Here is a 25,875-nt window from a genome sequence, read left to right as displayed (position 1 = left end):
ATGGAGTCTTCTCTTTGGTTGCCTATACACAGGTTGCAGAGTAAGGAGCAGAGCTGTAAGTGGCCAGAAAAGAGCTGCCAGTGAGTACTTTAGCGGTTCAGTAGCTCCTTGAAGCCAGAGAAGAAACACCATCAAAGCACTTGAGAAAGCTCATCTGTGTTGAGGAAAGCAATTCATCTTGTGCTTAAGTCCAACTGACTGATGAGGCAAGTTAGAGAGAGCAAGTCAAACATTAACACCAGCCCTAGTCATAGTTTCATAGTTTCTAGGGTCGGAAGGGACCTAAGTAGATCATCTAGTCCGACCCCCTGCCATGGCAGGAAAGAGTACTGGGGTCAAATGACCCCAGCAAGGTGTTCATCTAACCTCCTCTTAAAGACCCCCAGGGTAGGAGCCAGCACCACTTTGCTTGGAAGTTGGTTCCAGATCCTAGCCGCCCTGACAGTGAAGTAGCGCCTCCTGATGTCCAGTCTAAATCTCCCCTCTGCCAGCTTGTGACCGTTATTCCTGGTCACTCCTGGTAGTGCTCGGGGGAACAGGGACTTCCCCAGTGCCTGCTGATCCCCCCCCTGACAAGTTTGTAACAGGCCACTAGATCCCCCTCAGCCTTCTCTTTTGGAGGCTGAACAGGTTCAGGTCCTGTAGCCTGTCCTCGTAGGGCCTGCTTTGAATCCATGCTGGTTTCCCTGCTGCATTATTTTTCCCACTGGACTCCCACAAATATGATTCTTCATAATCTTTTTGTGCACCTTTCCAAGGATGGAGGTGAGACTGACTGGCCTATAATTACTCAGATACTCCTTCCTCCCCTTCTTGAAAATAGAGACCACATTGACCCTTTTCTAGTCCTCCAGGACCTGACCCGAGTACCATGAGCGCTCAAACAGCCATGCCAGTGGTTCTTCCATGACACTGGCCAATTTCTTCAGTACTCTTGGATGGAGCTCATCCAGGCCTGCTGACTTGAACACACCCAGTACATTCAAGTCACTCTGCACCAAGTCAGCATTGACAGCTGGTGGGCTGGTGTCCCTCCGATGCCTGTCTAAGAGCCCATTAGGAGACTTATCTTGAGACCTGTTCAGGAACACTGAGACAAAAAACTCATTGAAGAGCTCAGCCTTGTCCCCTCTGTCTGTCACTAATTGCTCCTCCTTGTTCAGTAGGGGTCCTATGCTGCCCTGCGCCTTCCTTTTATAGTTTCATAGTCTAGCTAAAAGAATTTACAGACCAGTCTTTTATGATTACTAATGAAACTGGAGTGTATGGATATGGACTTTGACCATTTTTATTTAAATCTGAAGAATGCAGGTGATATGCACTACATATTTGGTGATGCTGCAGAACAAGAAGCCATTTGCGAGGATGAGAAGTGGGAGAAGTATATGCACGTGTGCTAGCATTTGTGTACACTGAAATAAAACCACAAAAATTGAGCTGAAAAGCCAAAATTTTCATTCATAATTACAGGCCATCTAGACTATGGTAGTCAACTGTTTTGTGTTCACAAGGGACAGGACAAAAAGTAACTGATTTAAACTGTGCTAAAGGTGTCTTAAGTTGGATATTAGTCGGAATACCTTTCTAACTGTGGGGTGGGGGAGGCAGGTAAGAACTAGAATAGATTACCTAAAGAGGATATGAAATCTTTGTTACTGGAAGTTTTAAGCACAATTTGGACAAGCATTTGTCTAGGATGTTTAGGCAGGGTAGGAGTTGAACTAGATTTCTTCTTGACGGCCCTTCCAGCTGTACTTTCTCGCTAAGTACAGACAGTCAAAAAGCCCAAGACTGAATGAGTTCAATCTTTGCAGGTTAGTCTAAGCTGCAAAGATTGAACTGATAAGCAACAAAACAGACATTCACTTTTGTTTCTGGATATGCAGCCACGTGCCTGTGGTGGCCCAGGCCAAAAGCTGGGGGGTACTAGAGTATGCCTCCTTGGTTAGCTGGAACAGACAGCTTGGGCCAGGGCTAGCCCATCCATCCTGCAATGTGGGGTGCAAAGCATCCTAGGATGCTGGGGGACTGCAAGTTAACTTGAATCTGGAGGGTATGTGGAACATAAGTTCAATAAACTGATTTAATCTAAATCAGTTAAGTCTGGTACTACATCCATCGAGGTTCATTTTAAACTGGTTTTGACCATTTTGAAAGTGGTTTACATACACGGAACTTCTGTTGTGTTACAGATTTGAACCAGTTCCCAATCGCTTATACCGGTTTGTGTGTAATTTCTGTCCCTCGCCTCTGATTTTACTTCACAAACGTGCAGTTGCATACTTATTCTTTGTAATAAATCTGGAGAGGAAAAATACAAAAAAAATTTGTAATGGTAGTTACCTAACAGATATTGTTTTGTGGTATTAGAGGTTCAAATGTATTAACCCAGCATACAACTACAATTCCCATGAAAAAGACAGTATCCCCAGTATACCTACGCATTATTGAATTATGCATTGGGGAAAAAGGAAAATAAACATGGGGTATGCAACAGCATATTGCCACAGATTGTAAGGTGGTTGTTGGAGGGAGTATGTAAGCTTGGAAAGTTTTCCTTTTGGGTTTTGTAGATGTTTATGACTGGACACACAAATCTCCTCTTAGTCTGGGTGGTTCTGTGTATTGTTTGCTAGTTGGTGTTGACTTCTTTTGTTCTCTGCCTGGGAAACTGATAAGATGGTTCCTCAATTTCTCAGAATGAAATACAGCTTGTTAGAACAGGCTCCATGGCATGTTGAATATAGCTGATGAGTTACCTGGAGTCTCTTGGGTATGATATTCATATTTTTGCATCTGATCAGGAAAGATGTCTGAGCATACCTGATCATGTTTCTTGTGTAGATTCATTGCAGTTCTTTTCATTCAGCTGAGTGTGATGCCATCCATGAATAGAAAGAAGTACTTATCTGTGTTAGCTTGCAGTCAGACAGAAGCCAAGGGAGAGTAGCACCTTATAGACTAATATGTTCAGAGTGTTACAAGCTTTCACAGGCTGCAGCTTACAGTCCATTCATAGCATTTGACAAAGTAGCTTCCTATGGAAGCTCAAACTTCTCTGAATGAGTTAGTTTATGATGGGGGTGGGCAAATTCTGGTCTGCGGGCCGGATCAAGCTCATAGTGGACTCCATTTTCCAGTACCTGCTGCATGCGTCACTGGCCAGTTTCCACAGAGACCACAGAACCAGCAGGGCCCTGACAGAATGGGGCCAGGGTTTCCATGTCAAGGCATGCAGCTGGCTAGGGAGCTGCCCCAGGGCCAGAGTCAGGATCTTGCAGTGGTGACAGCACTGGTTTTCATGTAGCCAGGGTAGAGCCTTGATCTGCTGCCTGCATGCCCCTGCCTGAGTTGTGCAGGCAGCAGGTCACAGTTCTGCCCTGGCTCCGGCCTGCTCTGTCACCACTGCAAGGGAGCAGCTCCTTGCCCAGCTGCCTACCCTGCCAATGCTGCTGGTGCCAGTCTCCATAGAAACCCTGGCCCTATGCTGTTGCACCCCACAGTTCCTGGAGTCTCCATGGAAACGGGCTGCAGCGATGTGGGTAGGGGCTGCTGGGAAATAGTCCAGCCACCAGCTGGATCCACCATTTAGCCCACCCCTGATTTATAAGGTGCTACTCTGCCCCACCTTCCTTCCGACCTTAAACTAATCCTGATAACTACCTCTGTCTGAATTTACATTTTTCACTTGTATTCAATAATTATGTTAAATATCTATACTAAATAGGCTAATAGGCAAGGGAACTACATTAATCTACCATACTTGGTCACTTTTATATGAAACATAAGGTGTACAGTGCCTGTTTTGTTTTTGTATTTAATTTATTGATATAGGCTATTCTTGAAATAATGGTGTGTATTCATGTATTAAAATACTAACAGGAGGGTCTTTCACAGTGTCTCAGTAAAACAGGATGCTTTGAGTACTGTGTAATTAATTACCCCTCCGAGACATGATTTTATGTGAAGTAGATTTTCCTCATTAGATTACCATTTCATGACCTTTTATTTATCATAAATAATAATCTTCAGTGCTTCCTAGACAGCGAAGAAAAACAAAGGTAAAATCTTCCATTGTTCTCTGAAATAAGCCTATGGCTTGGCAGAGGTACAGAGACTCTTGTAAATGTGTAATTCAGTACATAAAAGAAAGTCTCTTATAAAGCGATTCTCCCAACCCCCACCCCCTGCAACACGTACTGAAATCTTAAATCTATTGTTAATAATTGTATTTTTATTGCAAAAGATTTGCTGGGAAAATTAATTGATTGTGGTCTTTTTATATCACTGGTTTTGCTCATGGCGGATGTTCAAAAGCAATCTTTATATTGAAGTTAGTTGACTTTCTGAAAGTGCTTGTGTAGGTTCTTTTTTTTTCCTTCCAGCCTTCTCTCTTCTCCCATTAGGTGGCCATTATCCCTGCACTTCACCTCTGCCATGGGGAGTATGGATGAATGGAAGACTGGTCATTAGGAGCTGAGTCAGCCCATTCTCTTCAGCCACTGAAATGTCACTCCTTAGATGCATATTCTGCATCCTGTAAAAGGAAGCAAAACTGTCTTCTAGTTTCACTATGACATTTCAGAAGGAAACAGTTGTCATCTTTGCTTGCTATGTTATGGCTTTCAGTCACAAATGACAAATAGAAATAGAGGATTGTAGATGTTTGTCCACTGCTTTTCAAAGCATGAAGCAGCATACCTTGGTGTGCAGAAGAGGTTTGTTCTGCTCTCCACCCCATGAGTTAAAATGATGATATGATCTGATTTATATTTTTGTTTATAAAACATCAATAATGAATGAGCCCATTTCAAACTCTTTGGATAATAAAAAAAATTGCGCACATCTCGATATGTACAGGCATACCCTGGAGATATTGCGGGTTCGGTTCCAGACCACCGCAATAAAGCAAATATCGCAATACAGCGAGTCACACGAATTTTTTGGTTTCCCAGTGCATATAAAAGTTATGTTTACACTATACTGTAGTCTATTAAGTGTGCAATAGCATTATGTCTAAAAAAACAAATGTACATACCTTAATTAAAAAATACTTTATTGCTAAAAAATGCTAACCATCATCTGAGCCTTCAGCGAGTCATAATCTTTTTGCTGGTGGAGGGTCTTGCCTCGATGTTGATGGCTGCTGACTGATTAGGGTGGTGGTTGCTGAAGGCTGGGGTGGCTGTGGCAATTTCTTAAAATAAGACAACAATGAAGTTTGCCGCATCGATTGACTCTTCATTTCACGAAAGATTTCTCTGTAGCATGCGATGCTGTTTGATAGCATTTTACCCACAGTAGAACTTCTTTCAAAATTGGAGTCAATCCTCTCAAACCCTGCCACTGCTTCATCAACTAAGTTTATGTAATATTCTAAATCCTTTGTTGTCCTTTCAACAATGTTCACAGCACCTTCAATTTGTAAAAAACGCAATATCTGTGAAGCGCAATAAAGCGAAGCGCAATAAAACGAGGTATGCCTGTATATAAGTCAGTAAAATCAATTGAGCATCACTGATTTAACCAAGCTTGTCCACTGCATGTATGAGATGTATGTATGCATCCTTAGGTCACATAGGAGTCCTATACACATGCAGGGAGACTGTTCTGACATGCTGCAATTCCAGTGTATCAGAGCAGACTCGATTAATCGAGTTTGCTGGAGCATGAAAATAAACATACTCCAGCAGCCTCCAGTGTCACGTGCATCAGCGTCCCTGCACTGAAAAATGGTGGCAGGGTGCTTTAAACTAAAGCTCATTCAACCAGTTTCAAGTCAAAGCACTCCACTGCTATTTTTCAGCATGGGGACGCTGATGTGCATGATGCTCCAGGTGCTTTTACTTAGCATGGCTCTCAGACCTGTGCTAATTAAAGCACCCCACCCCTTATTCCTCCCAGAGCATGTGAGTAATAACTGTGTCAATCCTAGTAGAACTACAGGATGTGTATGTATAAAATCAGTATGGTATGTAAGCAGTTAGCAAGGTGAAGGTCCTGGAGTTTTGGGTGCCAAAGTATTGGAAATCAATTCACTGTCCATCTGCTGCTTTCCTTTTTGTTCCAATATTTATGGTTTTAAATTCCTTTCAGTTTGTCATAGCAAAACTATAGCAAGTTTTATATCCAAAACATTTTGAAATTTAAATAAAAATATAACAGTTTCTTAATGGTCATATAGTGAAAACATTCAAGACAGTTGAGAGAGAGAGAGATCATAATATATGCCCCCAAAAGGCATACGTCTATACTTGTAGGAGTAGTGACAGCTAGAAATGTGTTTTATTGCTTAATTTAATTTTTTTGGTAGCTAATACTACAATATGAATATAAATCAAGGGCACTGGCTTTATCATAAATACAAAAAGCAAAATAAGAATACTTAAATATGCAAAGAAAATATCTACTTTGCAAACATGAAAAATTATCACTGGGGCATGGGCAGAGGCCAGCAGTTTAATAATGTGGCATCTGCTTTGCTTTATACTTTTGCCAATAATGCAGTTTCTGAAACATTTTTCTGCAGGGTTTCAGTTCCTAGTCTCATTATTTATTATGTTATTATATTTTAATTATTATATTTATTATATATTGAAGAGAAATTATTTACTAAAAGCAAAAAAACCCCATATTTAAATTGAAGTCAGAATTTAATTTTGTTAGCAAACTCTGGATCTTGGTTATCAAAGTAGTAGTGTTTTTTAGATGTAAACTCTCCAGGATTTAAACTGCATTTGCTGTCTTTGAAATACAGCACAGCAAAGCCAAAAGACAGGTTGAATTTATTTTACAATACGGTGGGATATTTGTGTTGAGATACAAATTGAAAGAAAGAGGAAGAGAGATTAGAAAACTGTAGAATTTGTCAGCTAGGCTAGTGGGAGGGTCCTTTTGTGATGAAATGTTGCATAAATAATGCCAATGGGGGTCTAAATTCACTGTTGCCATGGAGACCTTTGTGCCTGACTGAACTCTATTCTTTTCTGTTTTAAGACTGCAACCACTGGGCTGGTAGTGGCTCTAATGAATATCATTTTGTGTTTTATTTTACTGTAAAAGCTGGAATGCTGAAACCAAAAAGAGAACAGCGCCGTTTGGGGTTTCCTGAGTGTTCTGATGGTCTACAGAATTCTCCATTTAAAATCTTTGAAGTTTCTTTTTATCAGTGATGAAGGGAAAAATGTCTAGACCTGCTTGAACTACTGCTTTGGAAAGGAGGGAATAATCTCTCTCCTCAGCTCTGTTGAGGAGACTTCTTGTTTTCTTAAGGATTAAGGAAGAATAATTTTCAAAGTGTAAAATCAAGGTAAAAAGTTAAAAATAAATCAGTTTGGGTGTTATTTAATTTAGTATGAACTCTGCTCCTTTGTCAGGCTTGTTTAAAGTTTAGTGAACTGTTTTTGTTTTGGTCTTGTGTTTTTTTCTGAAATTTGATATTGATTTGATTTAATGTGTTTTGAAAAAAAAAAAAAAATCCCCAAAAACAACAAAAATCCAGCCCTACAATCATTGTTAAATGTCCATTGGTAATGGCTTTCTGGTGTTCTTTATAAAACTGGGTATAAGACAAGGTTTTCAAACTTTTAATAAGCAAAAATATTTATTGCGAGTGCCAGCTGTCTTGGTGAGTCCAACTTCATTGAAATGGTGTGTGACTAACCGACGTTTACCTAGCTTTTTCAGCTACTTTTGGGAAGCAGAGGGTAAACTTAGGAAGAAAAAACTGTGACGTTTAAGTTACATAAAGTCCTATAAGTAAATGTTATTTTTCTAGTAAAGTTAACTTGGTGCCTAGAATGTGTTTTGTCCAAAAAGTGTAAATAGCAATAGCAGTTTCTTTGATTTGTGGTTTTCTTTGTTTCAGATGGTCTAAAGTGAAGTTCCAAGGAAACCAGTTTATCAGCACAGAAATCAGATAATTTAACTGACTAGCTCGTTTGCAAAATACCTTTTTCATAATTGAATTTTGAGCTACAAACCTGTTGCTTTATACATTTTCCCTAGATAACCTTTGTTCTCAATGACTGCTTTATACTGTAGTGATGTGTGTGTTCCTGGTTCTGAGTTCATACAGGTGACAATGAGAGAGATACGTTCCCTCCTATAACTATCTATGTCCCTTAAGATGCTAGTGTCATAGATTAGAATTTTATTCAGTAAACTTCAGGTAACATGAAGCTTGTTATAGAAGTTTAGTGACATCAATGCATGATTATAATCTAGGTTTTACATATACTGTTCCAATCATAGGAAAATGTGAATGACTTCTCACTAGGTTAAATAAACTAACTTATTATGAGTCTATACATTTATTATGATAATTAGTCTTATTAAAAAATTCTAGCACCCTTTGTTTTCAAGTTTTGCCTGGAAACTCATGCATGGAATTCTTAAGGGGAAACTTTTATTTAATGGAAGAAGGCTGACTTCAGATTAAACTCTGAAGATGCAAAACAAAACAGCACACATCGTTGTATACCCCGCACATTATATTTAGTCAAAAGTTAAGGTGCCTACATAGCAAAGACGGTAAGGTGTCCTTCATTGAAAAGCTATCAAGTTCCTTCTGACTGAACACACTTCAGGAAGGCATTAACATATAATTTATAATATATACAACCATCTTTGTTAGATTTCAATTATGAGTTTAAACTGTACAAAATGTCTATAACAAATAAACCATCGTAACTCTTTATTATTTTGGTTGGCTAATCTCAAGAGCAAAATATTTCTTAATTCATTCTAGTTTAGTTGTTGAATTTTATGCTAAGTGTTGTTAAAAATGTGTTCCACAGTATAAAAGAAATGTTAATTTGAGTGTTCCAGTTCTTAAAAGTGCAATAACGTTATATTAGACCTGTTACAATACACCTTTTATGTGAAAGGTGTTTAATTTAATGCTTTATTGAGATTCTATATTTAGGTGTTTCCCAGTCAATTCAGACCCTTTTTAAATCTCCCTTCAGAACTACTAGCAAGTTTGATTTCCCCAACAAAGGGAGACATTAGTCAGATTATAAAGAACATTGATAACTACTTATGTGATATCTGTGGGTTATCAGAATGGATATGCTGAGGATGCCTCAGATTATATATTGTAGAATGTAATATTAGTGTTTTTAAAACATGTCTGTCACCAAGGATTATTTCATCAAGTTTCTAATTGAAGCATGATATATTATTGTCAGTTTCTGAAATGAAACTCTCCAATGTTTCTATTAAAAGCAAAACAAAACAGTATAAAAGCCATATTTACTCTTGGTTATAAAAAACAGTCATGTAAATGAGGTGGTAGAGAAGGCATGTGAAATGTTTGGGGACAAAACAAGACATGGAGTTGCTTCAGTAGTTAAATATATTTTTCATTTCTGATTTTCTGAATCAGGTGTGGGAGTGGCGGAAGCAAATCAATGAGTGAGGTCACTCACATGGTCTTATGCCAGGGGCTCTGTGTGTAACCTTAGTCAAATTGGAAAATAAATACTTCAAGAGGTTGAAGGTTGTTGATAGATTGCAAATACATTTATAAATTGAGGTATTTCATGGTTCTTTGCATGCATATCTATATGTATTCATGGCCTGGTACAGACATTACACTTTTACCAGTATAAGTCATCAGAAACCAGAAGACAGAACAGAAGTTTGGCATACCTAGACTTGTTTAAAAATGGCAGAATCTGGTCTAAGATTTTCACCCTCCCCACACCCAACCAAAGGGCAAATGTATGTTTTGCCCGTCACTACCAATCTAAACTACAGCTTTCACAGAAAACCACATAACTTAGATTGATTCCCCCTCAACCTTTTGAATGTCTGTGCCTAGCCTCTTGCTACACATGATGGACTTAAGGGGTCAAATTTATCCCTGGTGTTGAACCAGGAATGATGTCAACTCTGCATGTGTGGATTAATGGGTAAATCGGGATCACTTTGAAGTTCATGGCAAAAATAATGATCTGAGAAGTTTATTTAATAATAAAGGGTCACATTCTTTTCCCCCCCTCAGGCTATAAGTGCTTCATTAGGTTATAAATTATTCACAGTAGAGACTTTTTTTCCCCTTAGCACAGTGGGGCCTTAATGCTGATTGTGTCTTCTGGGTGCTATGTATAAATATTAAGTAACCAAATATCCCAGTACTTCTAAAAATGGTTAGCCCCTCCTGGGGATAATAGATATCTCTGAACAGATGTGAATCCCCATCCAGCAGAGCATGTTTGTATGCTGCTACATACATGTGTATCTGGCTGCCGGAGCGATCATAGAGACCCATGGATGTGAGATGTTTTGAGCTGGGAGATTAAATCGATAGATAGATATCTATGGTGTTTTCTGCTAAGGCTGAGTGCTGTGGGAGAAGGGTGGTAGAGATTCTTTAATGTTTAATTTTAAAGTGTGTGTAAGTAGGTAGATAGAAAGACAGAAAAATAAAGATTTTTTTTTTTTTTCCAGAAGTAGATGGATGTTAGGCATGCTCATATTGCCCCACAGAAGTGTAAGGGCTCCAAGTCTACTAGCTGATCAGGAACCTTTCGTATTGTATCAGGGTTCTGACTGGGATAAAATGGATTTCTCAAAACACCATTACATTCCACCCCCTCTGCATGTGCCCTGTGCACAACTGTGTGCACTCCACAGCAAGACAGACCTAATTGCAAACCAAAGGACCTTGATATTGTAATGTTCTTAAGCATCTTGAAATTTTGGTGACCTGCTATCACTGTGGATGAATGTGGGCTGGCAGCACGATGCCAGTAGGGCAAATAATACTCTGGCATGCATCAATCAATGCATCTCCAGCAAAACCAAGGAGGTGATTCTTTCACTCTACTCAGCACTGGTGAGACTACAACTGGAATACTGCATCCAGTTCTAGGCATCACACTTTAAGAGGACATGGACAAGCTTGAGAGAATCCAAGAACAGCCACCCATATGATCAGAGTCTTACACGGCCATCTGTATGAGGAAAGGCTGAAGGATCTGGGAGTCTTCAGCCTCAAGGAAAGAAGGCTGAGAGGGGATCTGGTAGCAGCTTACTGCTACACTAAGGGAGTATATCAAGGGCTCAGTGAGCAACTGTTTACTGGGGCAACAGAGGGGAAAACTAGGAGTAATGGCCACAAACTCCTTTAAGATTGATTCAGGCCCAACATTAGGAAAAACTTCTTCACAGTCAGGGTGTCCAGACTGTGAAATAAGATCCCTGTAGAGGTGATGCAATCACCTACCCTACAAATCTTCAAGATGAGACTAGGCAGTCATCTTGCTGGGGTCACCTGACCCATTATCTTTCCTGCTTGGTGCAGAAGCTGGACCTGATGATCTTCCAAGGTCCCTACCAGCCTTACAATCTATGGATACTTTCATTCAGTCAGTCAAACAGGCAAACCAAATTATGCAGAATATGAGTCCTGGTCTTAATTTTACTGTATAGCCCTTATTTTATACTATTGTCTTTTTAAAATTTTTTTATTCTGCTATAACATTTCATGTGGAAGCTGCAGAATTTAGTTTTAGAAATTGTCACAGGTAGTGACAGCTGGGGTCTTTGGCACCAGGTAAAGTGTGATTAGTCTTTTTACAGATTGTAGAATAAGCACATTAATTGGCTGTTTCTGCTAAAATTATCAGTACTGCAATTGGTAACATTTACATTGTTCTTGGGTTCAAACATTAAATAACCCTTTGTGATGACTAGGTCAGTTCAGGCTGTTGTTTCAGGTTGTCTGTGACTTGGGCAGATATCACTCCATTGGTTTTAATTTGGTTCACATTTGGAGGGTTTCCTTTGTAGCTGTGAGAGTCAAAAGCTATTGTGTGAATGGAAACTTGGAATCTGACATACAGTTCTGTAGCCAAGGTTCGGTTCTGTGGCAGATTTGGAGGTTCTGAAATTGAGGCCTCCTCCTCGGATGACTGGAGGACGGTGTCAAGGCACCTGAAGCTAGAAGGAGATATTAGCTTTAATTGTGGGGCATGTGATTGCTCTTCTGTATCTGGTATTTCTCTGCTTTGCCTCTTATGCCCTGTGATTTAGCCCCAGCAATACCAACAAGAGGCAGCAACTGGAAGTGGACATTGGCCAGTTGGCACATAAGTGCAGTACACGACAAAGTCTAGTCAACATAACTCCCTATGTGGCCTGTGGTCCCAAATAATTGCCCACCCCATGTCTAAAGTATAGAGTAGCTGCATTCTAACTGCATAGATTGCTTATACTGGTGGAGCATGGGTGACTTGGTTAGCAAACAGTTTGAGGAGCCATGATGGGAGGGTCTGTAATTGTTCACATTGGTACCTTTCTCTGTTTCTCATGTGTAAGTAGTGGTAATATCTACAGACCAGTGTGGTAAAAATAGCCCTTCCGTTTCCAGCTTGCTGACATCTTGCACCACCACTTTTCTCAATGAAACATCAGGCTTCTGGTCCCCTTGTACTTCCTGTTAAGTGTTACATGGCCTAGAAGAAATTGGGTCCTTTGATTTCTGGTGCTTCAGCTTGCAGGCTCATAAACTTGTTCTAATGCTTATGGAAGTGCCAAGGAGCCGTGCTAGATTTTAACCCACATTCTTAAAAGAGACTGGTGTCTTGGCTCAGGTACTTCAAACTAGTGCAGGGGAAGAATCCTCTCTGTGAAGGCCTTTTCTTTCTCTAGGCAGTCTCACGTTGCTTGCTGCTGCTGGTGGTGGTAAGAGAGCCCCTAAAGCCTTACCCAAAGAATCAGAGTTGTTATCTCTAGAACAGGATTAAATCCCAAAGTTAAGGGAGTTACTCTGCCTGGACAATTGGCAAAGCCAGAATCTGGTGACGGTCACCCTTTATTAGTTGTACTATTAGGAGGACTAGTGGCTAAAATGCAGATAAAAATATAATAAAAACAAGATAGCATTGCATGCTTCTTGGGGTTTTGTCATTATTTTTAATGCTTTTTCCTCAGATTGCCCAAGTCCCTGTTACCAACTGGCCCAGTCCAGTGTGAACTCTCCGTGACCTTCCTCACCCAGATTAGAAAAACTGCTTATGGTCTCATGTGCTCTCTTCTGCAAACTGACAATACATAAGTCATTCTGTTGAAAATGATTTAAAAAACAAAGAAAACCATTACATCTAGAGAAGAAAGTTGAGTTGTCTGAGATGGAAGCCTCTTGCAAGAGTTTTAGCAAAAGATGCCTCCAGTTCTATATCCCCTTACTCTGCACTACCCTAGATTTGGAGTCAGTTCTCTTTTGGCTCCCCATTTGGATGCCTGGACTGGCTTTGGACCACCTTTCAGTGAGCTAGTGCTACAATTCAGAGATCATGCTTCTTTGGTGCTAGTGTATGTTTAAGTAACTTTGGTCCTCTATGATTGTTTGTTTTTTGTGTCAGGAGCTAATTCTCTTTGTTGTACTTAAGTTGTAACTGAGGAAATTCCCTCCCCATCTACCTCTGTGCAACCACCTGATCAACAGTCCTTGGTCTGTATTGCCTATTTTATCTCAGACTGACATTCAGAATCATCAGCTGGGGAGTGCCCAGTAACCTTGGGCTATGACCCTTTAAAATAATTTCCCACCTGACTGCCATTCAGTCATATGGGAAAGACATGCCTTCCTCATCCTTCAGTACCGATCCCACTCACCATGTGGTTGGCTGGGAAAAGCCAGGCTGAACTGTGGAACCTTAATGTGGAATTCTGTGGTCATTGGAGAGGAGAATTTGTACCTACTGAACCAAAGAGGTTTTCTTGGGTGACTTGGCTCTGATGTTGTTTTCTTTTGTCTCTCATCCAGTGGATGTAATGCAGTAAATTTTAAGGCCAGTCACAGCTGTGGTGAGGTGCAGTAGTAGTTAAACTGAGTTCAGTGAAGCTATCCTGATTTAAACCATCTATTTATATGTACATGCAGACCTATAGGGAAGAATTCACACAACACCATTTACAGAAAAAAAAAAATTTTTTTTGGTTTCCAGAATTTTTTTTATTATGCCTTTGTTTGAAACAGGCATTCTTGATCTTTTTAAAGGGTGCTCTTTCCATCTGGAACAAAATTGTACAGCTGCAAATATTGAAAATTAAGCCAATGGAGCCATATTCTGGAAAGATGAAACACCATCTATTATGTCTACATATATTGCATTTGAAATCATTCAGTCAGGATGATGTGATTAAAAGCAGGGTGGGGAAGGAAGCAAGAACATTATTTTGCAGATAAACTATGCAAGCCTTGGGCTGTCATAAATAAATGTTAAAACATGTTGACTAATTCTATAGCAACCTGTTGTTTCCTCTTAAATAATCATGAGAATTAGCATCACGTTGGAAAGACAAGTGCTGGAATATTTTATATGCTGGAGCCATTTTTTCCCTCTATTTGAAAACTTGCACCGACATACAAAATCATTGTTGATAAATCATCTTGCTAATCAGTCGCGAGGTGAATAGTGTGTTCTCCAAATTATTCAATGAAGAAACATACATGTAGCATTTTAAGAAACACAGTAGTTTTATTTGACTATATTTTGTTCATATAATGAGAAGAATACCACACATGATTATTTATTGGGTAACCCCTACATTAATCATACTTTCCTTCTTCATGAATTTCTTCTTCAGTTGATTTTGAGCATTTATGCTCTGGTACAGCCGTGCTAGTAATTTACATCAGAATTATTATAGCTACTGAGAGAGAGATTGTATAGTCACTACTCAAATATGAAATGAAATTGTAGTTGCCAGGGTAGGGAATTAGCTGCACCAATAGGATAATGAAGTATAGATTTCCCCTTTACTTTTCCTTCTTGGAGTTTAGTTATAAGTATTTCCTCTTGTCTACTTTTACAGGCAAATCTGGGCATCTCTCCAGCTTCCCATTTTCAGAAATGTCAACATTTTTTCTGAGGTGCCAACAAATAGTGCTTTTTTTTTTAAAAGCTATTATTAAAATTGTGTTTAATGGTTGAAGTCATTACTTTTATATATTAGTTTCGCAGATATGTCTATTTGTCTATCATAAATTAACAACTTGCTACTTTTTAATATTATATCTTAAATCTAAGACATCAGTTAGTACTTTTCCCCCTTTTTTGTGCTCATAAACTTATTCAGGTATTTCTGGTCACATTTTTAACAGTGCTATTGATATGAGCTCCGAGTTTAGATGGGAGTCTTCACTAGGATGCTCATCTAACACTCACCCTGATGTTCATTACATGACATGTAAGTAAGTCTCTGAACAACGCTATAATCCCGAATACCTTTCCTAAGAGCCTCAGTGAGTTTTTTCAGCATAATATAAAACCACTACATTTATATTAATAGACATAAACTAGAATAAAGAATCTGCAGCACATAAATGTGCTACTGTTATGGCATTTGTTATCGATAGTGTCTAGTCAGTTTGAATCCAAGAAACTACAGTAAATCAGACATGAGTCCATGTGAGCCATAGGGCCAATTCATTTTTGTGTAAAATGTATTAAAGGCATTGGAATATGCCATGAATTAACCTGAATTGTTGGCCTTCCTAATGTGTGCCAACTAAAAGGATGGCCTTAAATTTTTTGTGGGTAATCAAGGTCTAGATTGTAAATGAAAATGCTTACAGTTTTTGTGATTCTTAACCTTAGATCAAGGTACCCCTTGGAAAATTCCAACTCTTAGTTTTCACTAATTTTTTGACTATGGAAAGATAATGGAGCAATTTTCTTGTAAAGAACTCAGAGTGACCACAACAGGTTAGAATCTTTTAATGCTAGGGCATAACATTTTGGGATTGGGGGTATAAGTGGACATTGGAGACAACTGTGGAGAATAACAGAAGGGAAATGCAGGGTGGACATCAGTTTATACTGGATGTGGTGATTCATGTTGGTGGTAGAGGTGATCTGGGAATGGACACTTGCTCCTGCAACTGTTTGAAATCTAAATTAATTGCTACAAAATGTGGGCATTCAGTTCAATACTTCATTTATATACCTGTGGCTTGGGGGTGTAGGAACAGGGATACATGCCACACCTGTGCATTCTCCCATCCCTACAGTTCACTTTGTGCAGTGTTTGGCTCAGTGTTCTCAGCTATGAATTGCACTGGGCTTCAGATAGCTATGGGTACCATCCCCCACTGTGAAACCTATCACATTTCCTACCATCCCATTTGTTTGTCAATTATGCCACTTCAGGATCAGCCAAGTGCAGCTGTGGATCAGGCACTGTCATTTTCTGTCCTAATGCTTTTTTCGTTACTCTCTCCTGTCACCCCATCATGTGGCAGTTTTCTACATGATGGTGTGATTGAGGTGCTGCCATTGTTTCAACAGATGCTTGTGTGTGCAGCTGCATGCTGTGATTCCTACAGGCTGCTCTGTGAATGCATCCAAGGGCAAAGCAGTGACTTTGACAAAATTTCTTCCTTCACAAAATTTTAAACAGGTTAGTCTGTAGGTGTTGAAAAACATTAGGAATTGTGCATAGGGTTTTAATAAGTTAACTTTAAGAGACAGGAACAATTTGGGACTACAGCTGTCTGTAAAGAAAAATGCACATAATTTGCATTTCCCCAATAGGAATGTTTTTCTTGCCTCAGCATATACCAACTACAGTACATATATTTTTAAAGGATTGAAGTATATTTCTAAGCTGACTAACATTTTTCAAAGAATGCAAGACTGGAATACTTTCACTGAGACCCTTTAGTGGATAGTCATGAAGTAGCTCTAACCCAGGGGTGGGCAATTATTTCAGGCGGAGGGCCGCTTACTGAGTTTTGGCAAGCCATCGAGGGCTGCATGACAGGCAGCCAGGGGAAGATCAATATTAATTTTCTAAAATTTTTAGGGGCCCCGCGGGCCAGATAAAATGCAGCCTGCCAGGCCATTTTATTTGCCCCTGCTCTAACCTGACCCCCTTCCCCCAGTCTCCTCTAAGGCTAGGGACAGACATTACACATAAACTGGTTTAAGTGATCAGAAACTGGTTTAAACTTGTAACAGAACATAAGTTCAGTGCACATAAACCAGTTTCAAAATGCTGAAACCACTTTGAGATAAACCTGGTTGAATGCAGTATCATACTTAACTGATTTGGGTCAAACCAATTTATACAGTATCTGTCCCAGAGTCCTTCCTGCTTTAAGTTAAACCAGAATTCCCCAGCATCCCAGATGCTTTGCAGCCCTGGTCTGGACTGGGCTGCCTGCTCCAGACAGCAAGGCTGGCCCCACCCCTCTGCTCCCTAGCCAGAGCTCCAGTGGAGACTGCAGGCACAGCAGGGTCTGCCTCCCCTCCCCCCCCACTCGCTGCTCAAGCAGGAATCTGCCCCCTCCCTCCCTCACATTTCCCACAGCACACACCCCAGCCCTACAGGCCCCAGCTGGCATGTGGTATGCTAGCTAATGTTGAGAGCTCTCTGTCTGTGTCTCCAATTTCACTGGGACAGAACAAATGCAGACAGGATAGTGTCTGCTTAGGGCTTTTTGGAGCTGATTAGTAGGGTTATGTGAACCGGGCCCTATTCGATTCGGATCACTGTCTCTGATTCGATTCAGCCAAATCCATAGTTTCATAGTAGCTAGGGTCAGGACGGACCTGAACAGATCACCTAGCCTGACTCCCTGCCACAGGCAGGAATGAATGCTGGGTTAACAAGACCCCAGGCAGGTGATCATCCAACCTCCTCTTGAATTTACCCAAGATAGGGGTGAGGACCACTTCCCTGGGAAGTTGGTTGCAGAGTTTGGCCACCCTAACTGTAAAATATTGCCTTCTGATCTCTAACCTAAACCTGTTCTCCATCAGCTTATTACCATTGTTCCTTGTCACCCCGGGTGGTGCTGGGGAGATAAGGGCTCTATCTATTTGCTGTTGATCTCCCCTGATGAGTTTGTAGGCAGCCACCAGGTCCCCCTCAGCCTCCTCTTGCTGAGGCTGAGCAGGTTCAGGTCCCTCAGTCTCTCCTCATAGGGCCTGTCCTGCTGCCCTCTCACCAAGTGGGTGGACCTCCTCTGAACCCTCTCCAGGATGGCCACTTCCCTCTTGAAGTGCGGCACCCCAACTGCGGCCTGGACGCACTACCAGTGCGTCCCACTGGATGCACTACCCCAACTGCGGCCTGACCAAAGTCACATAGAGGGGAAGCATCACCTCTCTGGACCGGCTTGAGATGCATCTTTGGATGCATAATAAGGTATGGCTGGCCTTGCGGGCTGCGGTCTGGCATTGGCAGCTCATGTTCATTTCGGAATCAATTCAACTCAAAGATTGAATCAATTCAGGCTTTTTGAATGTCTGTCCCTAGCCAAAGGAATTAGAGGGTCAGTTGGGATACTCATTTACTTCAAGGTTACTGGCTTCTCTCCTTGAGGTGTCAGATACCCAGTTCAGCTGTTCTGCTTTAATACCTGTACTTACCCTCCAAACATCTGCAGACCTTCACATGTGCTCCCATCAGATCCCTTGCATTGTGAGCACAGTGTATAATTTAACACCTCTGTGATCATTTGAAAGTTGACATAAGAAATGTGCATATTTTGTAAAGAAACTTCTTCTATTTAGGCATACCTGATTCTTTGAAAGCTCGTGAGTTACCAAGTGGTGGGAAAGCAGTACACATTTGTAGTCTTCCTTGAATCCTTCTCCTGAAAAGGTCTTTCCCCCTTGTTAAAGAGCCTATGTCTTTTAAATTCAGTCTGCAATACCTTTTCCTCTTTCTCCTCCCTCCTTGTTCTCCTTATATGCTGGCATTTTCCATGCTCCAGCTGGTGGAGGGTTATTAAAGTCAATGGCTTGGCCAGTAGCCCCATTGTCCCACAAGAATAGGGCTGTTCAGGGTTTCAGCAGTGCAGAAGTTGTCTCTCTTCTGCCTCAAAATAGAAGTTCTAATTCTTGCAAATTATAACAGGTACAAATATCATTAGTAAAATTAGATGGGATTTGTAATTGGTCACGCACATATTCTCTCAAACAGTGGCATAGAATTATTTGCAAACTTGTTGTTCCATCCATAATTTTTTTTTTCCTTGCTGGGAATATTAAAAAAAAAAAGCTAGCTGTCTATACTTTAATTTTTTTGCCTGAGGATCTGGGAGTTTTTTGTTAAGTTTTGCATTGTGCCTCTAAGTCAGAAGGAAACTTGGAAAAATGACACTCATCAAGGGATTAAAATGCTGACATTCCCACAGATCTTTGCCTGTTTCTTTTGACCAACTTGGGAACCGTGGCACAGTGCAGCTTCAGGGCAGTGATATTTCAGTTAGCCATCTTGTACAGTCTCTAGTTCAAGATTTAGGTCATTGGCCAGTTGAGCTTAGTAACGGTGGTGTAAATCAATGCATTTCTATTTCTTTTTCCCCACTGAAAGGAAACAAAAAATGGTTTTACAATTTGATTTGGCCCAAAATGCAGAAACATCTGCTGGATTCATAAACAGCTTGTTGGCTGAGTTCAGCACCAAGGGAGACAAATTGATCAACTCTTCCCACCTCAGCAGGTGTAACTGCAATTGGTGGAAACTGCACTACATAGGTTCAAGAGACATGCTTATTATTAAGACCAGATCAAAACAGCATCAATCAAATATTGGAAGAGTGTGGGCAGATGTTAGGATTATTCCGTGTACAAGGATACCTGTACTTGAATGTGCTCTAATGCAGTTTATCATACTATTGCACTGTAGCTGACTCTATTTCAGAATAGTGTTTTGCTGTAGGCTGCTGCTGTCTTACAAGATAGTCCACCTGCTTGGGCAGGGAAATTGGGCAATGTCTTCATTGCAGATTTTCTGCATCTTTTATGATTAGTTTTAAGTCTTATTTCTCCCTCCCCAGTCTGATATGATTTCAGATCCAAGCTGGTCTGTCATGTGGTGAATTGCATTTTCCTTTGGGTTGCTGGCATCTAGTAGATAATTCTTGCTACAAGAACATGAAAATGGATACTCCAGACATACACAGCCAAGCAACAGAGATGGCTAATAACTCACTTTCACTGGTTACCTTTAAAATCTTGCCAGTTGGCTCTGTTAAATGAATAACTTTACATCCATGCCTACAGCATCTTAGCATGTACCAGGAGTATAGTGAATGCTGTAATTACTGAGATGGAAAGTATTTGTTTATTTGACAAACCTGGTAGATTTTAATGGTGACCACTACTGGATATATTCCCAAGGAAAATAATTATGAGAATGAATTTATTGGATATTGTTGCTAAAGTCCATTTATGCATAAAATATTTAAACAGAAATAAAATTGGTAGTGAATCCAGCTATCCTGCAATCAAAAGGCCTTGTTGTTAGTATGCAAATGTGAATAGATTATTTCATGTCTTTTATCCACATTAGACCATCCTCTTTTCATTCCCACCACAGGAACTTTTTAAAATTCTGAATCATCACAGCTTGCAAATTTACATTCCGTGCTTTGTAAGGTTAATTCAAAAATGTATCAAACTGCAACTTTGAAGCTGATGCAAGCATTTAAAGAAAAGGGGTTTTATCTGTTGTTCATTTAATGCAGCATGAAATTAACATCTGAATCAAACACCAAATTTCAGTAAATAAGATCCAGTATCTATTATGAGACCTCATTATTCTGCGTACTGAGTAATGTTTTTCAAAGTATAAATTTTGCTGCTTCTTAAGCAGCTCAAAACCTTTTTTTAATCCATTTTTCAACAGAGTTATGTGTTGTCAGTATTTGTAATTAGATAATTTACATACAGTGGTTGTCATTAAAAAGTTAGCATTTTAAGCAGTTACCACAACTGTAAGATACCAAAAGATTTGTCTTTCATGAATATCAGAATATAATTAAGGAGAAGTCATTGTGTCCCTTCTAGCCCCTGGTTTTACCTGAGTTTCCATGTGAGGGCTCTGGGTGTGGCTTAATCTTAAGCAGAGACTCGCAGGTTAAGTGACATGCTCACAAACAACTTTACATGCTGTCTTGGGGCTGGGTCACACAGTGCACTGGTGCTACCTAAACATCTGGCCAGCTCCTCTGTCTGATCAAATGGATAGTTAGACCACAGAGTAGTATGCCCAGTAGACCCATTGTGCTATTTCTCAAGGTGGCTGAAAAATTGGGAGCACAATAAATAACAGGATCAAAACTGTATCCCAGACGATGAGGTCAGCACTTCAGATTAGCCTATAAATGCTCAAACTAAATTCTAAAATGACCTTGATACTTGTATGAACCAGACTACAGAAGTTTAGATTTCCCTCTGCCAAAACCAAGATGCCAAATTTAGCAAGAAGACCAACTGATCATTTCCATGATTATGGTTTAGACTAATTTGCATAAGGCTTTTTTCTGTGATTGCATAGGTCACTTAAAGCGTGTGTGGCCGCCTGTTGGGAACTGATGATGCTGTGGAACATAGATGGGTTACACGGAGGTATACGTTTCCCAGAAAACTGAAACTGGAAACTGCTCTGAAGTAGAGAGGTGCGATGCTGCTTAATGGGAGGATAGTTTGTATATTGGAGCTCACATACATGAGAGTTCTCTCCTTTCCACAACATTGCTCTTTTTTCTTGGGAAAGAAAGAGCCCAATGAAGAAAATAGATTTTCTTTTTTCCAAACCTGTCTGTATATATGGAGCAAGGTTGAAGCCTCTGATGCTTCTATAAAAAATTCCCCTTCCATCCACCTGGTCATTGCAGCAAAGTTTCCTTCCTACCTTTTTTGCCTTTATATTCAAGTGTGACTACTGAGGGGGAATGCTGTATTTTCTCTGATGGGCTCTGTTACAGGTCTTAGCCAGAGAGATCCATCTTGAGCTGTACAATCCTGTCATAAGATGTGCAGTACTTAGTGAGTGCACTCAGAGCATCCCATGACATAATTTCTCTGAGCCTACATGCCAACAACTTTGCCCTGAGGAATACAATGGGCCTGACCAGCCACATAGTACCACAATCAGCACTGCACATCCTCTGCCAAATGGCATGTATTAGAAAGTATAGAAATGTTCCTGGTTGTTTAACCTGGAAGCAGGAAAGCCACAAAGGTGAATATTGACTGAGAACCATAACTTGCCTGTCATGACTCTGCATTTAAGAACTCAGCTGTTCCACTTCTAGATTTTCTTGTGTGTGAATCCAGTTTTTCTCCACTGAAGTAAAAAATGTGTATTGATTCATTTGTTTTACTGTTCAGTATAATACTCAGATTCATAGATGTTAGGGTCAGAAGAGGCCTCAGTAGGTCGAGTCTGACCCCCTGCCCTAGGCAGGAAAGAGCGCTGGGGTCAGACAACTTGCTACTTGCTTCTCCAGTCTCCTCCTGAAGACCCCCAGCACTGAGGAGAGCACCACCTCCGTTGGAAGCCCGTTCCGGATTCTGAAAACCCTTTCTGTGGGACCTGAGCAGATCATCAAGTCTGACTCCCTGCCATGGCAGGAAAGAGTACTGGGGTCAAATGACCCTGGCAAGGTGTTCATCCAGCCTCCTTTTAAAGACTCCCAGGGTAGGAGCCAGCACTAGTTCTCTTGGAAGTTGGTTCCAGATCCTAACTGCCCTGACAGTGAAGTAGTGCCTCCTGATGTCTAGTCTGAATCTACTCTCTGCCAGCTTGTGACCATTATTTCTAGTCACTCCTGGTAGTGCTCGGGGGAACAGGGACTCCCCCAATGCCTACTGGTCCCCTCTGACTAGTTTGTAACAGGCCACTAGATCCTCCCTCAGCCTTCTCTTGTGGAGGCTGAACAGGTTCAGGTCCTGTATCCTCACCTCGTAGGGCCTGCCCTTCTGACCCCTGATCATGCGGGTGGCCCTCCTCTGGACCCTCTCCCTGTTGTCCACATCCCTCCTGAAGTGTGGCGCCCAGAACTGAATGCAGTATTCCAGCTCTGGCCTGACCAGTGCCGCATAGAGGGGGAGTATCATCTCCTTGGACGTGCTTGAGATGCATCTGTGGATGCATGACAAGGTATGGTTGGCCTTCCTGACCGCGTCCCCTCACTGTCAGCCCATGTGCTTTTGGCATCAATGATGATTCCAAGATCCTTTTCTGCCTTTGCACTGACAAAAAGGGAGTTCCCCAGCCTGTAGGTATGCTGCTGGTTCTTCCTCCCAGGTGCAGTACCTTGCACTTGTCAGTGTTGAAACCCATCCTGTTCTCATCCGCCCACTCCTGTAACCTGTCCAGGTCCGATTGCACCCTATTCCTCCCTTCTAGCATGCCCACTTCTCTCCATATCTTAGTGTCATCTGTGAATTTGAACAGGGTGCTTTTCACCCCCTCATCCAAGTCACTGATGAAGATGTTGAACAGTGCAGGCCCGAGGGCTGAGCCCTGCAGAACCCTACTCCCCACATCCTTCCAGGTTGAATAAGACCCATCCACCACCACTCTCTGCATGTGGCCCTTCAGCCAAGTAGTGACCCATCTGACTCTGTAAGCATTTTGTGACCTGGTCATAAAAAGAAACAAGGTTAGTCAGGCAGGATCTACCTGCAATGAATCTGTGCTGATTTCCTTTCAGGCTTATTTCCCTTCCTGGGTTCCCACAAATGTTATCCTTAATGATTTTTTCCAGAGTTTTCCCAAGGATAGAGGTGAGACTAACTGGCTTATAGTTTCCCTAATTCCTCCCTCCTCCCCTTCTTGAAAATAGGGAACACATTGGCCCCTTCCCAGTCCTCTGGGACCTGACCAGAGCACCATGAGTGCTTGAACAATCATGCCAGTGGCTCTGCTGTGACACTGGCCAATTTCTTCAGCACCCTTGGGTAAAGTTCATCCAGGCCCATTGATTTGAACACATCCAGCCCCTCCAAGTGCCCCTGCACTAAGTCTGCGCTAACAGTTGAAGGGCTGGTGTCCCTCTTGTCCATCTATGATCCAATTGGGATATTTGTCTTGGTCTGCATCTAGGAATACGGATCCATTGAAGAGCTCAGCTTTGTCCCCCATCTCTGCCACCAATTGCCCTAGTTTGTCCTGTAGGGGTCCTATGCTACCCTGCACTTTTGTTTTTGCTCCCTATATCCCTGCAGAAGGACTCTTTGTTGTCCTTAATTTTTGTCGCCAGCCTAAGTTCTAATCTTGCTTTGGCCTTTCTAACTGATTCCCTGCAAGTGCGAGCCAGGGAGGTATACTCTTCCTTGGTAGCTTACCCCCTGTTTCCATAGCTTGTATACCTTGTTCTTTGTCTTTAGGTTTTCATGGACTTCCCTGTTCAGCCAAGAGGGCTTCTTAGCCCCTTTACTCCCTTTTATGCACAGTGGGATTGTTTCCTTCTGCACCCACAGGATCACTCCCTTGAAGAACAACCACCCTTCCTGGACCCCCATTTTGCCAATGCTCTTGAGCTTTAATGCCTCACTAACTAATTTTCTGAGTACACTGAAGTCAGCCTTTCTGAAGTCTAGCACTTCAGCTCTGCTGGTTAACTTACCCACCCTTCACCAGTTAGTGAATTCAGTCAATTGATGGTCACTGTTCTCTAGGTTACCTTGTACCTGCAGATTCCCCACTATGTCATCCTCTAGATTCATTACTGGGACTGTGCAATCTGAAATATGTGGGCACTGAGGACAGATGGGGACTAGCCTTTCTTTTGGCCTTACAGATACAGTTGTAGATAGTGTAGGTACTGGGCGTTCCAGACTGAACACCTTTGGTTTGCAAGGAATTTGAAAGTAAAGGGTGGGAGGTGCCCTAGAAAAGGGACTAACAAGCCACCTTGGATCACTGCTTGGATAGTGCTAGTCCAGTATATTGGGCAGATTTTATATTTTTGGAACAGAATACTTGCTTGGATTGGAAGTGAATACTGAATAGAGACACATGATCCTTCCAGCGTTCAGTGTTTATTGATGCAAGCAGCTGGACCCTCTTTGATGTATTCACAGAGGATGGCACTATATAAGTGTTCTTGGCTAGGGACAGACAGATATTACACACAAACTGGTTTAAGTGGTCAAACTGGTTTAAACCTGTAACAATACAGACATTCAGTGCACATAACCAGTTTCAAAATGGCTGAAACCAATTTGAGATGAACCTGGTTAAATGTAGTGTCAACCAGGTTCATCTCGCATTGATGGATGAACCAGTTTTTGTAATGCTCCTGGTTTAACTTAAACCAAAGTCCCCCCAGTATCCTGGCATGCTCTCTGGGCAGGGCTCTTTTCCAGCTCCGCAGGTGAGCAGGGACAGGCAAGGGCAAGGGTCTGGCCAGAGAGGGGTTTAATTGGCCCCTCCCTGTCCCATCAGCAGAGACCTGAGCTGGGTCTGCTAGGCGCATCCCACTTGCTGCTGCAGCAGCTAGCCAGCATGGCCCCTGCGGCAGAGTGGGCAGTAAGCGGGTTATTTCCCCCTCTGCCCCACTGTCCCCAGGGGACTGCAGCCTGGTCTGCTTGCCCTGACCGCCACTGCCGCACTCACTCCCTGCTTGTGGCAAGCGGTGGAATAAGCCCCCTCTGGTGGATGCCAGAGGGAGGAGGCATAATCTCTGTCCCTGCCCCCTGCCTAAGGGGCCCTGCTGGCCAGTGTCTGGCCACGCCCCCTCCCAGCTGCTGCAGTGGCGAGGGGGCAGGGCTCTTGATGGGGGCAGCAGCCCCTGTCATAGTGTTGGGGAGCAATAGCTCCTTTCCACCAGAGAAGCCCTGCTGCGAGGTAGGCAGGGCTGTGGCAGATTCCATGAAGCAGCACCAGGGCTTGGCGGGGACCAGAGCCTTCTCTGTTGCACCACCAGAAGGTGGAGGGTCCCGGGGAAGGTCTTAGAAAAGTTTATTAAAGAGGCCATCCTTAATGGACTGGCAGATGCCAACATCCTGAGGGATAGCCAGCACGGGTTTGTTGCAGGTAGGTCTTTCTTGACCAATCTCATTTCCTTCTACGACTAGGTGACCTATCACCTGGACAAGGGAGATGAGATTG

At 41.8% G+C, this 25,875-nt stretch overlaps 1 protein-coding gene across 6 annotated transcripts in view; it reads left to right on the top strand.

Moving 5' to 3' along the window:
- CTNND2 (catenin delta 2) overlaps positions 1-25,875 on the top strand; it is a 1,155,395-nt gene that overhangs the window by 224,451 nt on the left and 905,069 nt on the right. Inside the window, exon 1 of one of the 6 annotated variants that reach the window (XM_019521205.1) lies at positions 6,993-7,309. The exons of the other annotated variants lie outside the window; for them this stretch is intronic. The gene's annotated coding sequence lies outside the window, so the exon portion shown is untranslated. Of the gene's footprint in view, positions 1-6,992; positions 7,310-25,875 lie in introns of those variants that run through there. 6 annotated transcript variants of the gene reach the window in all.

The sequence above is a fragment of the Gavialis gangeticus genome, unplaced genomic scaffold (assembly GCF_001723915.1).
Source record: "Gavialis gangeticus isolate Ggan-Ray unplaced genomic scaffold, GavGan_comp1, whole genome shotgun sequence".
NCBI classification, from domain to species: Eukaryota; Metazoa; Chordata; order Crocodylia; family Gavialidae; genus Gavialis; species Gavialis gangeticus.
The sequence above is the reverse complement of the archived record's forward strand: the minus strand, read 5'-3'. Positions and strand labels throughout refer to the sequence as shown.